This window comes from Lactuca virosa, chromosome 7, assembly GCF_052849685.1.
Source record: "Lactuca virosa cultivar CGN04683 chromosome 7, Lactuca_virosa_CGN04683_v6, whole genome shotgun sequence".
Taxonomy (NCBI): Eukaryota; Viridiplantae; Streptophyta; class Magnoliopsida; order Asterales; family Asteraceae; genus Lactuca; species Lactuca virosa.
This window is the reverse complement of record NC_136432.1, coordinates 153,605,832-153,620,145: the sequence shown is the minus strand read 5'-3', so window position 1 is coordinate 153,620,145 and position 14,314 is coordinate 153,605,832. Positions and strand designations below refer to the sequence as shown.

Below are 14,314 nucleotides of genomic sequence, written 5' to 3'. Positions count from 1 at the left end.
CCTCCGCAGAGTCTCCAACACCTCTCTCAGATGCTCCTCGTGCTCCACCTGCGTCTTGGAGTAAACCAAGATATCGTCGATGAAAACTATCACGGACCAATCCAACACCGGTCTACATACGCGGTTCATGAGGTCCATGAACGCGGCAGGAGCATTGGTGAGCCCGAAGGGCATCACCACGAACTCGTAGTGGCCATAGCGAGTCCGAAACGCAGTCTTCTGCACATCCTCCTCTCTGATCCTCATCTGGTGATAACCCGAGCGCAAATCGATCTTGGAGAACCAAGATGCTCCCTGCAATTGGTCAAAGAGGTCGTCAATCCTCGGGAGTGGGTAACGGTTCTTCACCGTTACCTTGTTCAGCTCCCGGTAGTCTATGCACATGCGATGCGACCCGTCCTTCTTCTTGAGAAATAGGATCGGGGCTCCCCAAGGTGAACTGCTCGGCCTGATAAATCCCTTGTCTAGCAGCTCCTGCACCTGTGTAGACAACTCCTGCATCTCGGGAGGAGCCAACCGATATGGTGCCTTGGCTATCGGAGCCGCACCAGGGACTAAGTCGATACTGAACTCCACCTGTCGCTCCGGAGGTATCCCAGGAAGCTCCTCTGGGAACACATCCGCGTAGTCTCACACCACCGGAACCTCGCTCACCGTCGCCTTACCCGGCCCCCGGGTATCCATAACATACACGACATACCTGGCGCAGCCCTGCTGTAGGTAGCGCCTAGCCCTTTCTGCTGAACACACTGTGGGTCCATGCTGTGGCCTCTCGCCGTGGATCACTAACTCTCCCCCACCTGGGGTCCTGACTCGCACTAGCTGCTGTGCGCAATCTATCACCGCCCCATTAGGGCTCAACCAGTCCATGCCTATAATCTCCTTGTTCCCACACAACCGAATGGGAACCAAGTCTACCAGGTAGCGCTCCTCAAATAACCTCAGTACGCAATCTCTGAAAACTGCTGATGCTCACACCAATCGGTCATCAGCAATCTCTACCTCTAAAGGGCAATCCAACATGCCCGAAGACTCAGGAAACCTCTTGCTAAGTGCAAGGGAAACAAAAGATCGAGTGGCACCTGAGTCAAACAACACCTGTACTGGGATACCGTTCACATGGAACGATCCTAAACGTATACACAGAGCACATATCAATATCATAAGCATCAAATAAATAAATCAGAGGGAAAGAATCATACCCGTCACGACATCGGGTGCGACGCGTGCCTCCTCGGTAGTCAACTGGAAGGCCCAGCTCCTCACCACTGGAGCCTCTGACTTGCCCTGCCGGCCATCAGTGATCCGCATGGTCGCTGGGGCTGGCGCCTTCACTGGCGTTGCTGCTGTCAACTGGGGGCAATTGGCCTTCTTATGGCCCCTCTGGTTGCAGTGGAAACACAAACAACTCGGACGTCTGAATAGTGGGTGCAGGGGCGGTACAATCCCTGCTGAAATGCCCCATCTTGCCGCACTTGTAGCAGCCCGACGATCCCAACCTACATGCCCCCTCGTGTGGCCTGCCGCATTTCCTGCAGCGGCCCTGTCCTGACTGGCCTTTCGGCCTACCATCTGATCCCTTGGGCTTCTTCCCCGAAGCCCCAGTCACCTGCCCCTCCTCTACCTCCCTCTTCCGGATGTGCTCCAGATCAATCTCCCTCTCCATTGCCCTGGCAATCATGGAATCCAGGGTAGGGTAAGCTGAAAAACTAACATGCTCCCGAATGTCGGCTCGCAACATGTCATGGTAGCGGGTCCTCCTCATGTCCTCATCTCCCGCATACTGGGGCACCAGTAACGCCCTCTCCCGGAACTTGGCGGTGATCTCCGCCACAGTCTCCGTAGTCTGTCTCATGTCTAAGAACTCCCTAGCCAACTGTTGGAGCTCCACTGCAGGTGCAAACTCCGCCCTGAACTGGGACACAAAGTCCGACCACGTCATAGCCTCAACAGCTGAGGCTCCCAGAGAGTCACCAACCGACTCCCACCAATCTCTGGCCCTGTCTCTCAAGCACCCTGCTGCATATCTCACCTTCGACCCCTCGGGGCAGAAGCTGGTCAACTGTGCAGACTCAATGTCCGCAATCCATCGCCTGGCTGTAATGGGGTCCTTCGCCCCATGGAAATCTGGCGCACCGCTGCCCCTGAAGTCCTTAAAGGACAGTGTGCGTGATCCCGACTGGCTGGTCGCCATGTCGCTCCTGAACTCCCGGAGGCGATCCTCCATCAGCTCGACAATCCCTTCCTTGATCGACCCAAAGATGACCGGGGTCGCATCAAGGATGCCTCTAGTGATCTCGGACGCGATGAACTCGCGTAGCCTCTCATCCACCGGTTCGGAACCTGAACCCGAACCCGATCCCTCTCCTGAGCTGCCAACTGCTGGCCTCGGACGTAGTACCACCATTCTGCAATATATAATGACAACCGTCAGTGATACTGATACATCTAGAGGGATCACATCTATCACAAGTTCCTTGGTCTTGCCTCAGCCTTCCTCGATTCAAGTATGGATCCTCTGCTTTCAGTAGTACGGGCCCATACTACCTTCCACATCTATCCGTACTTTCCTCAAGAACTGCCTTGACTCCACCAAGTCCCTTCTACTGCTACTGATCTCTGCTACTCTCTTCCTAGGCTTGCCTTAGGGTAATCACCAACCCACTCTTCGCCATCAGTTGCGTAAGAAGTCCCTGCTTTCTTCCCCTAACTAGCTCGCAAATACTATTACATATCACTCAGACTAGATAATTCTTCGAATGAGAGATTCTACCCTACAACGGTTGGACTCAGACAAGAGCTGCGAAATAGAGCTAGACCTAACCTTCTGAAATTATTTAGTCCTTGCAATATGTAACTTAACATATTTGTTTACTAGCTAGTGAAAGACAACTAGAACTCCTAAAAGCACAAAGCAAGCAGCATTCGGACATCGAGTGCACATAAGCAAGCATATACTACTCAGGCTATCCTCCTGACTAATCTGTACTAGCATGCAGTTCTCATAAAGCTGAAACACATATAGCAGGCACATAAGGCATCCTCCTAGATCCTTAGCCCTAATCTAGCATGCTGTTCTACTAAAACTGATAATCATAACATAAACTTGTATGGGTACTTTGGGGAATACTTACTTGAGCTCGGCCGGTCGCGCACATCACACACTTTGTTCTTTCTCCAATCTCTTTTAACTTATCTTTTAGAAAACCATTTTCTTGTAAAAATCTTTTAATCTCTCGGTTTGAGTCCAGACACTCCTGAGGGTGTGTCCGAATCCCTCAAACCAGGGCTCTGATACCAACTTGTAACATCCCATTTTTCGAGTCAATAATTTTGATTTTGATATAACGACTTAGAAAACATTCATAAGAAAATATCATGAAGTCATATCATTTTGTAAAAACCATAATCTCATGTCTGAAAATCATATCGTAAAAGTAGTAACAATGTCAGAGTACAATCCCAAGAAATCTCATAATGCGGAATCTAATGTGTGTATGATGTGCAGCTACCGCGCCGGCTCCTTCCCCTTCGCTGAAGAGGTACCTGAAACAAAACTGAAAACTGTAAGCACGAAGCTTAGTGAGTTCCCCCAATCGTACCACATACCATACAACCATATAGCATACATACTGCTGGGAAATTCTGGGGTGCCCGACCTACCCAGTACGGCCATTCTGGGGTGCCGACCTACCCGATACGGCCATTCTGGGGTGCCGACCTACCCGTGTCAAGCCATTCTAGGGTGCTGACCTACCCGTCGGTCCTAACAACCGACCATCGGGGACTATTCCACCCCCTACTGCTACTATCACATATATCATAACATAAACATACTATCAGACATATCTGGGGTGTCCGAACTACCCTTCGGTCCTAACAACCGAACTTGGGGACTATTCCCCTCCTACTACCACTATCACATATAACATATCATGCCAGCATATAAACATATCATCACATACTGTCAGACATATCTGGGGTGCCTGATCTACCCTTCGGTCCTAACAACCGAACTCTACTACTATCACATATAACATATCATGCCAGCATACAACATATCAGGTAGTAGCAAACCTAGATGATATCACAAAGACGATCATCTAACATACAACTCCTACTGGTGGGCCGGCATTGTGGCCGTAGACCCACCGCTACTGGAAGGTAACTCACCTCGTACGAGTAGCTGTTGAAAATCTGTGCGGGAAATCTCTGTCTGCTGCTGCTCCGGAAATCCTCCGGCTATAATCCCCACAAAACACTCAGTCAGAATCTGATATCTACTCTTAGGGTAAAATGACTATTTTACCCCTGACCAAGTCCAAGTCAAAGTCAAAGTCAAAGTCAAAGTCAACTTCCAGTTGACCTGACTCGCCGAGTTGGGCCGCCAACTGGTCAAGTCCCTAACCTTTTAATTGTCCTCATCCACGTCTCTACTCGTCGGGTTTAGAAATGACTCGACGAGTTCTCCTTCTATACGAGCATCGAATGAACCTTCATCCGACTCGTTGAGTTGTATGAACAACTCATCGAGTTCATCCTCATCCTAAGAACCAGTCTTGTCCTCGACTCGCCGAGATGTATGAACAACTCGTCGAGTTCATCTTCAAGAGTTGGGAGATTGCCTTGGACTCGTCGAGTCTGTTCATGCACTCGCCGAGTCCTATGAACTCCAGGACTATGGCTTAGTCCAATACGTTGGGTCACTCCCCTGGACCCTCTAGAACCTTTCCAGCACTCTACTGGGTCTCTTTGACCCATAACAGAAAAGGGGAGTCTAACCTCGGACTCGCCGAGTCCCAAGAACGACTCGCCGAGTCGATACTGTCCAAGTCTATTTCTTCGATTTCTGGCGTACAACTCTTGTCCAAATGATAGATCTAGGTCCCTAAACTCGATCTAGCACGTAAAGTTATGAACTTTATGTGCATGCATGGGACTTTGAGCCTAAAAGGCTCTAAAAGAGATTCTTAAGTTGCATGGGGGCTTCCATGGGTGCAAAAGCAGCCATTTTCTGCCTTGTAACTCCTTCATGGACCTAGATCTGAAGCCTCAACCCCCAACCATGCTTGCAATCATGGTTGGTCACCAAGAATGGCTTATAAAAGCCCTAAATCTCCCCAAAAAGGGATCTAGCAAATGAACAAACAAGGTACCGACTTTATATCTTTTGGGAACTACAAATGATGCACAAACTTAAACTCCCTTGGTCTTCTCTTGATCCCTCTAGGCCCTTCCTTCTTCCTTGTGATCAAAATCACCAAAAATCACCACAAATGCCTTTCGATCTTTACACACACAGTTAGGGTTTGCTATGGGGGGGGGGGGGGGGGTTTCTGGAAGCAATAGGGATGAAGGGTGGCTGAATGAGATGCTTAAATAGGGTGCAAACCCTTAGATTAGGGTTTTGTCCAGTCAGAGTCTACTCGTCTAGTCTGGAGGCCGACTCGACGAGTCCATCATTTAAATCCCGTATCCAATCAGCTTCTACTCGACGAGTTGGGCCTTTAACTCGCCGAGTCCCAGGCCAAAAATGCACAATACTTAAATAAAATACATACCAGGAACCAGGTGCTACACTTTAGTTTGATATCACAAAAAACTATATACACTATACAAACGACAATTAGGTGGTGTTTTCTTTTTGACTTAACGGTTTAATTTTAGCATACAAGTGATGCCTGATCAATGGACAATCAAAGAAGGTTATATTTATGTTTAATTTTTTTGATAGATATTCATCGTTTATGGGGTCTTAGTAGTTGGTTGCTATTAATGATGGTATTGTGCTATTGTATTAGTTTGTATTTTTGGTTTTGGACCTTTGTTTCTAGCTACATCACGTGAACATAGTTGTATCACATTCAAATAGAATTAAAATAGTTAAAAAAAACTGCAATATACAAAAGGGTTGGAAAATGACACTATGTTCTTTTTTAAAATTATAAAGTACATTGCTATTTTTGCGAAGGGTAAAAATAGATGATGCAAGTCCCAAAAATGAAACAAGTGACGAAATACAAGAAAATGGTTTTTTCGAATTGAAGTGATATGGTTTCAATAATTTTTTGTTTGTTGCCGGCAGTTTGGTCATTTTTGGAAATTACAAGGGAAAGTAAAAACAAAGTGTGTTGTGTTTTTTTTGGTAGAATGTTACAAATACATTGCTATTATAACTATAAACGAATGGTATATTATTTTATTACATAATTAATTTTTTAATTCTATTTAAAATTAACACCCGTGAGTTCCACGGGTTTTAACCTAGTAAAGTAATATATTAAAGGAAATTTACTTAAAACTTCTTATATTTTTACATCATTAACAATTTAGTCATTATCTTTAATATAATCAATTAAGTCTTAAATATCGATAATTGGTTGCATTTTGACTCTTTTGTCCAGTAAACCGATCACGAATAGAATATATGAAGATTTTTTCGCAATAAATAAAAATATAATTATTTTTCAAAAAATATTATTTTTAAATTTTTAATATTATCTTATTGTATTTTTTCCGTCTAACGGCTTATATTATCTTACCTTATTATGGTATTTTCATTATGTGACATAATATATATATATATATATATATATATATATATATATATTATGAAAATAGTTTTTTTTTCTTCTAATAATATCTATTTTTATAATTTTTTCATCTAAGGAATTGTATTTTCTTTATATTAATTTTATGGTATTTTCTTTGTCAGACATAATATCTATTATGAAAATAGAATTTTTTTTCTTCTAAAGATAATCATTTTTATAATATTTTTGCCAACCTAAAATTAGATCTTACACTCTTGATAACTTATATAGGATCTTACGATCAAGATTTTGCAAAGCAGAAAAACAATCGTATATCTCTTAAAAAAATATCATAAAATGTAACATAGTAAAATCTTTTAGACAGAAAATATTATAAAAACAATTATTTAAAAAAAAAACTATGTTCATAATAGATATTTTTTATCAAACAAAGAAAATATTATAAGATTAATATAAAATAATATAAGACAGAAAAAATATATTAAGATGATAAGATAATATTAAAAAAATAAAAAAAATATATTTATAAAAAAAAAGTCTTATATTTTGATTTATTTGCGAAAAAATCTATATATTCTGATGGAAACCGATTTACCAGGTAAAATGGTACAAATGTAAGCAATTGTCGGGTTTGGGGATAAAAAAAATGACTAAATCGTTAATGGAGTGAAAACATAAATATTTTTCAGTAGATTTCTCATATATTAATCACTTTTTTATGAAATTGGAAGTTAAAAAAGGAATAAGATTATTGTTTTTGTTTCTATTTTTTTTTTAATAATTTGTCATTTTAAATACAATAATTTTAAGATCGGAGCTCTTGAAACCCGAGTTTGGGACAAAATTATTTAGAGTGTTTGGATCTCAAATAATTATCTTGATATCATCTTGGTTGTGGGTTTTTTCTTTTATAAGTGTTGTTATAATAACTTTTCTTTTCTATTAAAAAAAAGAGAACTATTTTATCTAAATGTTAAAGAAAAAAAAAATATGTATAACATAGAATTGTAATGGGTAAAAGACAGATGTCCAAACACCCTGGCCTCGATGAACCGGAAAACCAATTGTGGTAGTTTTCATTTTTCAAGGACTTGGCCTTTTGTGGTATTTGGTGAACTGAGACAACCTCCTCACGATTGGAGAAGTTTGTTAACATGCATTTGCATTTAAGAGTTTCAATACGGATATTAAATGGTCTAACTTTCAGGGTTCCGTAATTATTTTACTCTATTTAATTTAATGGTGATAATTTTTTCTCATAAAATTTGATTTTTTTTGTTTGAAATAGAACACTCTTTTTAAGAATTTAATATAACTAGTGAAGGTTCCCGGCGTTGCGGGGATCAGAAGGGGGAATGGAATCGCTGATTACCGAGGTGGTTGGATTAGACTCGCATATTCCTTCACCTCCATATTTTCCGTGGTCTTTCCCTGAGATTTTATTACTAAATTTGATAGAGTTATTTGAAAATCTGATGTGAAAAAAAAATGTACAACTGTAAGTTGATATGCATTTGCACAACCAAATCCTTTTATTCCTTCATGTTTCGTGACATGTTTCATTAGACTTGGAAACACATTTGAAAAGATGGCATTCCTACCCCCCAACACAACACATCACAAAAGAATACAAACATGAAAACCAATAACAATTCTTTTTCTCTCTTTCTCTTTCTCACTCACTACCTGTTTTTACTCCACCATCTCCTTTACATATCCATAGACACACCATTAGTACACCTGCAACTTACTTTACATTAGGGAGGTAAAGCCTAATAATATATTTGTTTGTGACTTTCCGCCTACATGTTGGACATTTAGACTGAGCTTTAACTGCAGCCTTGATACACGCCTTGCAGAAAATATGACCATATTTTTCTATCACCTCCTTACAAAAATCAATATTTGACCATAAAATAACAAAAATGCCATCAGAAAGTTTTACATGAAGCATAAAGATTATACAACTTATAAGAAAATAATATTTCTCTCCCTCTGTGAAATTTTATCATTTATTAAGCTTTGTGGGACATAAGATTATTATAGGATGTTTTGTGATCATTTAGTAGTATTGGTGGTGTTCATACCTTCAAAGTTGTCCAACAAATTATTTATAGTAAAAAGTACATGGTTAGTTTCAGCTATGAGTAAATATAATATCATCAGCCAAGATATATATATATATATATATATATATATATATATATATATATATATATATATATTGTAAAAAATCATATATCAAGAAAGTCACCTGAGCATGGGAACTGAATTTTCAAAATTTTCATAATCTCTCCAATGCTGTTCAATGTGATGAGTAGGAGTGTCGATAGGTTTTTCGTATACTTTTTCTTACATCAATCAACCTTTCTAATGGTGCACAATATGTAGTCAAAATGAAATATTACTTCTTAATACAACAAACTGAAAGCAGACAACTAAAAAAAGTTGAAAATACTAAAGACACAATTCCTAAAATCAAGAGGTCATTTCTTACATCTATCTTTTCTAATAAATAAATAGAATTGTACTTCTAAAAAACAGTTTAAAAAGAATTGTACTTTTAAAATGAAATTATTAGAATTTTTTTATTATTGATGGAAAACGTATTTTCTGGAATTTAACATGACAAATAATATTGATTTTTTTTTTATTATAAATTCTTTGATGCTTGTGAATTTCACTCTTTTCAGATGTATGAAGATGGCGGACCTTAGACAAAAACATATAGAATTCAAAATATTAAAGATCAAGAAGCGTGTAAAAGTCAAAAACGTATATAACTTAGAACATTATAAAAAAATTAAAGAAAACCAACCCTGTTAACGAAGGGTCAAATGTTCATAGGCGAACTCACAGCTTCCCTTCATTTTGCACACAACTTTACAACCTAGTTATAATAAATATCATGAATAATAAACAGATAGAACCTTGTATAACTTATAATTTATATCCTCAATAATAAATAAACAAAACACTATCATCTTTAAACCGGTGGCACTTATCTTTTCTGTAAGTTGGTCTACAGCAACATTGCCTGAAGCACATACCAGAGCCTGATTTAAGTTAAATTACCATTATGTCATTATTCCATCATGTGATGACATGAGCAATATCTATTTGAAAAACATGCAAGAAACGTGTACCTGTCCTTGGCCTTGTTTAGCCCTATGATAAACAATTACAGCAGAAGTGACGGTCTTACCCTTCCTGATGGCCTTTGAATGAAACTTATTGGCCTTTGAAGGAACTACATCAAAATTTATGAATTCTGAGAATTAAGATTAAGTGAAAGTGTGAAATATCAAATGGGTTTCTACCAATCTCTTATAATATTTATCAATGGAGTAGTAGTCAAGATTGAAGAGATGGTAGTTTGTGTTTGGCTCAAGGAGTTCCGGTTTTGTGAAAGACCCACCGAGCAATAAAGCTCTATCTCTGCAAGTGTTAATAGTTAAGGGAAGAACACAATAGCAAATCAAAAAACAGAGGTCATCATAGGAAGAAACGAAAATAGGGTTCAATTCATTTACCTGAACCGATTCCAGAACTTCAATCAACCAATCTCTGCAGGCATCCTTTCTAGGTTTCGATGATGTCGTTGGATGAAATCGAGGTGGGTATTTGGAAAAAAGGCAAACCATCTATTTCAAAGTGGTGATGGCCGGTGGAACCCTTAATCACAATTCCATAACAAATTAAAACCCAAAAGAACACAACTAAAAAGTAGAAGAAAAAAAAAAAACTGAAAAAAAAAAGTAGAGGTCGTGCGGAGGAAAAGGGGGAAATAGAGAAATTAGATACTATGGTTCTGTCATTCTTGAAGGTTCAGACATCAACTCAAATTCATATTCATGTATAGCATTCCATGAAAAAACGGTTGAAATCGGTAAATAATTTATTGAGTTCATGCTGAATCGATTCGTTCTTTTTTACCATCTCCATTCAATTCATAAGTTGCCAAAACCGCTCTTCAAAAAGAAGCTGGGGCACGAAGCATAGACCAGCGGTTGTTGATTTTTTCCTCCGTGTCTACTATGATCGCTGCTAGGGTTAACAGACGGGAGTGGTGGCTTCTTCGGCAGTTGTTGAGACTTTTTCGGTAGAAACATCCACTGCGTCGCAATCCATCGACCAGCATGGAACCGATTTCGTTTGGTGGAAATCCTAAATTGCAACGTCACAGAGGGCAAAATCGGTAGATGATGGCGGTGTAGGGGCTGAAGGAGCGATGTTGGTGCGACGGTCAACTTTGCAAGCCCAAAAAATGAGCGACAATTCTCAGAAGAAAGGGAACATTGCGGAGGAAAATGGAGTCTAAGATAGAGAAGAGGGAGTGAGAAGAAAGCGGTGGAAACAATCGATCTAGTGACCGTCAGTGAGTCGGTGGAGACCTTTGAGTCGATGGATGCATAAATATAACACGTAGCCAACACTGCTAACACTTAGGCAACATTGATCAGTGACACGTTTAAAAGAATTAAAAAAAAAAAAGGCCAGATTATATAAAAGGAAAAATAAAATAATTTTTTTTGACCAATAGCGACGATTTACTGTTCGTAAAGTAACAAGGAATTAATATTATTATAAATTCTAACAATTTAGTCGTCAATCTGGTTGTCAACTTACGATTCAGTTTTTATGAAGTAGCATGACATTACGTGACGTTAATTGGTGACTAGGGTTATAAACGAACTAAACGTTTCTGCGAACTGTTCGTGAACCGTTCGGCAGGAAGTTTGTTTATTTTATAAATGAACGAACATGAACACAAATTTTCGTTCGTTTAATTAAACGCACGAACATTAACAATTGTACCCGTTCGTTCAATTATGTTCGTGAACGTTCTTTTATATTTTTTCATTTAAGTTCCTTTTATGTTCATAACTTTTCAATTGTGTTTGATTACATTATCATATTATATGTTAGTTTATGTTCATATATGTTTAATTATGTTTATTTATCTACGTTCGTTTATGTTCGTTTAGTATGTTCATAAACATAAACGAATGAACATGAACAATGTAATTTTTTAAACGAACGAGGATGAACAAGAAAGCTCGTCTGTTTATTTGTTCGTGTTCGTTCATTTGTTCGGCTAACTTAAATGAATGAACATGAGCAAACTCTTATTCGTGTTCGTTCGGTTCATTTACAACCCTTGTGATGACATCGTATTTTAGGTGTTAAAAAAATAGAAAAAAAAAACTAAACCACAGTGCAAATTTTGATTTTTTTATCATAACTTTATGACCAAATCAAGACTCGTACCTTGTTATCTACATTTATGAAATTTCTATTTCATTCCAAGACGCAACATATTACTTGTAAGAGAGTATATTACATGGAAAATGTTAACATTGATTTATATTCAAAACTAGAAATTTCTCCCTCTCCGCTTCGTGGGGGACGAACTGGTAATTTTCAATTGTCTTTTTCAAACTCATTAGGGGGGGGGGGGGCATCATATGTAAAATTCGATAAGGTAAGGACCGTTTTTCTAGTTTTTTAGCATGTCAACCATTCATAAGTTCATATGTCCTATTAACGGGGGACGTAATCTGTAAAATCTCTAGTATTAGACATGGACCATTTTTCTATTTTTTAAACATGTGGACCATTTGCAGTAATTTTTTTTACACGGTGACCTTTTCTGTAATTATAGAAATAATTTTGTAATTTATTTTCTATAAAGGGACCAAACCTGCCAACATACGAAACTCCTATGGCCAAAGTCTCAAACCCAAAAATATACTTTTTAAATACATTGATCATTTATGTAAAAAAACTACACAAGGACCATTTTTGTAAATTACATGGACAACTTTTGTAATATTTTCTATATATGGACCAAACTTGTCAATAAACGAAAATATTATGTTTAAAGTCTAAAACCGAAAACTAAATTATTCAGAAACTAGTCGCTTTTATTATATATAGTAATTACATACATTAAAAGCAAAACATAATATAACAAGTTTAACTGTAACACCCGTCACCTAAAATGGATCGGTGTATGGCATTAAGGAGTCAAATGTATCGTTTTTAAGGATAACCATATGTCACGATGTGACAAGAAGGCTGTCACGATGTGACATACCAGATATGAGAATGCGTTTTCAGATGACTCTCACGATGTGACCATGGTATGGTCACGACGCGAAGATAGTTGCAGCACAAGCCCATGATCTTTTAGGGTTTCCTCTGTATTTAAAGACCTAACCCCAGATTTAGGGCATCATTTCCAGCCTCCATCACCCTCTGGAACCTTGAAGCAAACCCTACCCTCTTCTTCATTTGTGAGCTGACCTTTGGTGATTTGATGCATTTGGAAGGAAGAAGAAGGCCTTTGTGTTATAGAGAACCTCTTGGCAAGCTTGGAGATTTCTTTTAAGTCGTTTTTGGACCATTGTAATTATTCAAGATCCAAGCTTTATGTTTCATGCTTCTCGATCTAAGATCTTTGTACATTTTTCTTCATGTTGTGGAAGTTTGGATGGAAGGATTCCGTAAAGTTGTCAACTTTATGGGCCCTTGAGGTCCCTTGAGTGTTATATATGTTGGATCTGAAGTTTGGATAAGTTTTGAAGACATTCATGTGATTGTGGTTCCATTTTTCATCATTTTGACCTAACATGTGATCAAGACATGCATTGGACATGCATGTCTATAAAGCATCAATTTTTAGAATGTATCTGGAGTAAGAAGACCCTCTGGAAAGTTGGAACGGATGGCTTAAAAGATTAAGGGTTGAATGAATTATGTTGCCCCAAAATGCAGTAGTCACGACGTGACCATATGAAGGTCACGAAGTGACGGTGAGACTCCCCGATTGTTTTAGACGGATTCTGTCACGACGTGGTGGTATGGACAACACGACATGACAATGGTTTTGATCGTGGTTAAGTTGCTCGTAACTGGAGTTTTGGATCAGGGTTGAGTTGTTAGCCACAACGTGACCATGGGTTGGTCATGACGTGAGAATCGGTTGTTGGTGATGTTGACTGTTGACTTTGACCTTTGGCATGGGTTAAATTTTGGTCAAATTTCTAGTTTTAGAAGGTAGACTAAGGGTTTATGATATGTGTAAATGTACTAGTTTTAATCCTAACTAACTTAAACAAAAACCGACACACAATAGGCAGTGTACCTAATCGAATAGTAGTTTAGTGCAAGTAAGTAAGGTATCGAACACAGGAAACGGTAAAACAATTAAAAATACTACTAATATTATCTAATTTAAACAATGAGTAAAGAAGGGGTTTTCTCTAGTTTTACAAGACTAGAAACTTAGACAATCAAGTAAGAACTTAACAAAGAAACAATTAACGACTAAATGAAGAACAAAAGATAACTAGAATCAAGAGTATTAAAGAGACTTCCACTTAGATTCGATTCACTTACTCCTATGGTTGATTTTGTGGCAAATGCAATGGATTAATGTGTCATTAATTACCGATTTCTAATGTGATTAGGTTCATGTTCACTATTACTAATCCTTTAGCAAACAAATTAATTCAAGCAGTGATCATATGATTAAACTAAAGAGTTTACCAGTGTTAAGTTCGAATCATGCAAGACTTGTAATAGTAGTTAATTAAATTGGTTGGTTCAATTAACTTATATATGGTTGGTCATCATATATAGCTCATACATTAATTTACTTATTCTCTAGTTAACCCTAGGTTATGTTCACAAAACTAGGCTTACAATCTTGTTGTCACAAAATCATAAGAGGCAAGCAATCAAGAAGATGTTCA

General features: G+C 38.5%; 1 long non-coding RNA gene across 1 annotated transcript; it reads right to left on the bottom strand.

Annotated features, from left to right (window-relative positions):
* Nucleotides 1-8,067: 8,067 nt before the first annotated feature.
* On the bottom strand, nt 8,068-10,971 carry LOC145127875 (uncharacterized). Its single transcript, XR_013716500.1, has 3 exons — nt 10,088-10,971; nt 9,701-9,992; nt 8,068-9,610 (listed from the first exon to the last, which is right to left on the bottom strand). It is a non-coding gene; the product is annotated as an uncharacterized LOC145127875 (long non-coding RNA).
* Nucleotides 10,972-14,314: the final 3,343 nt, after the last annotated feature.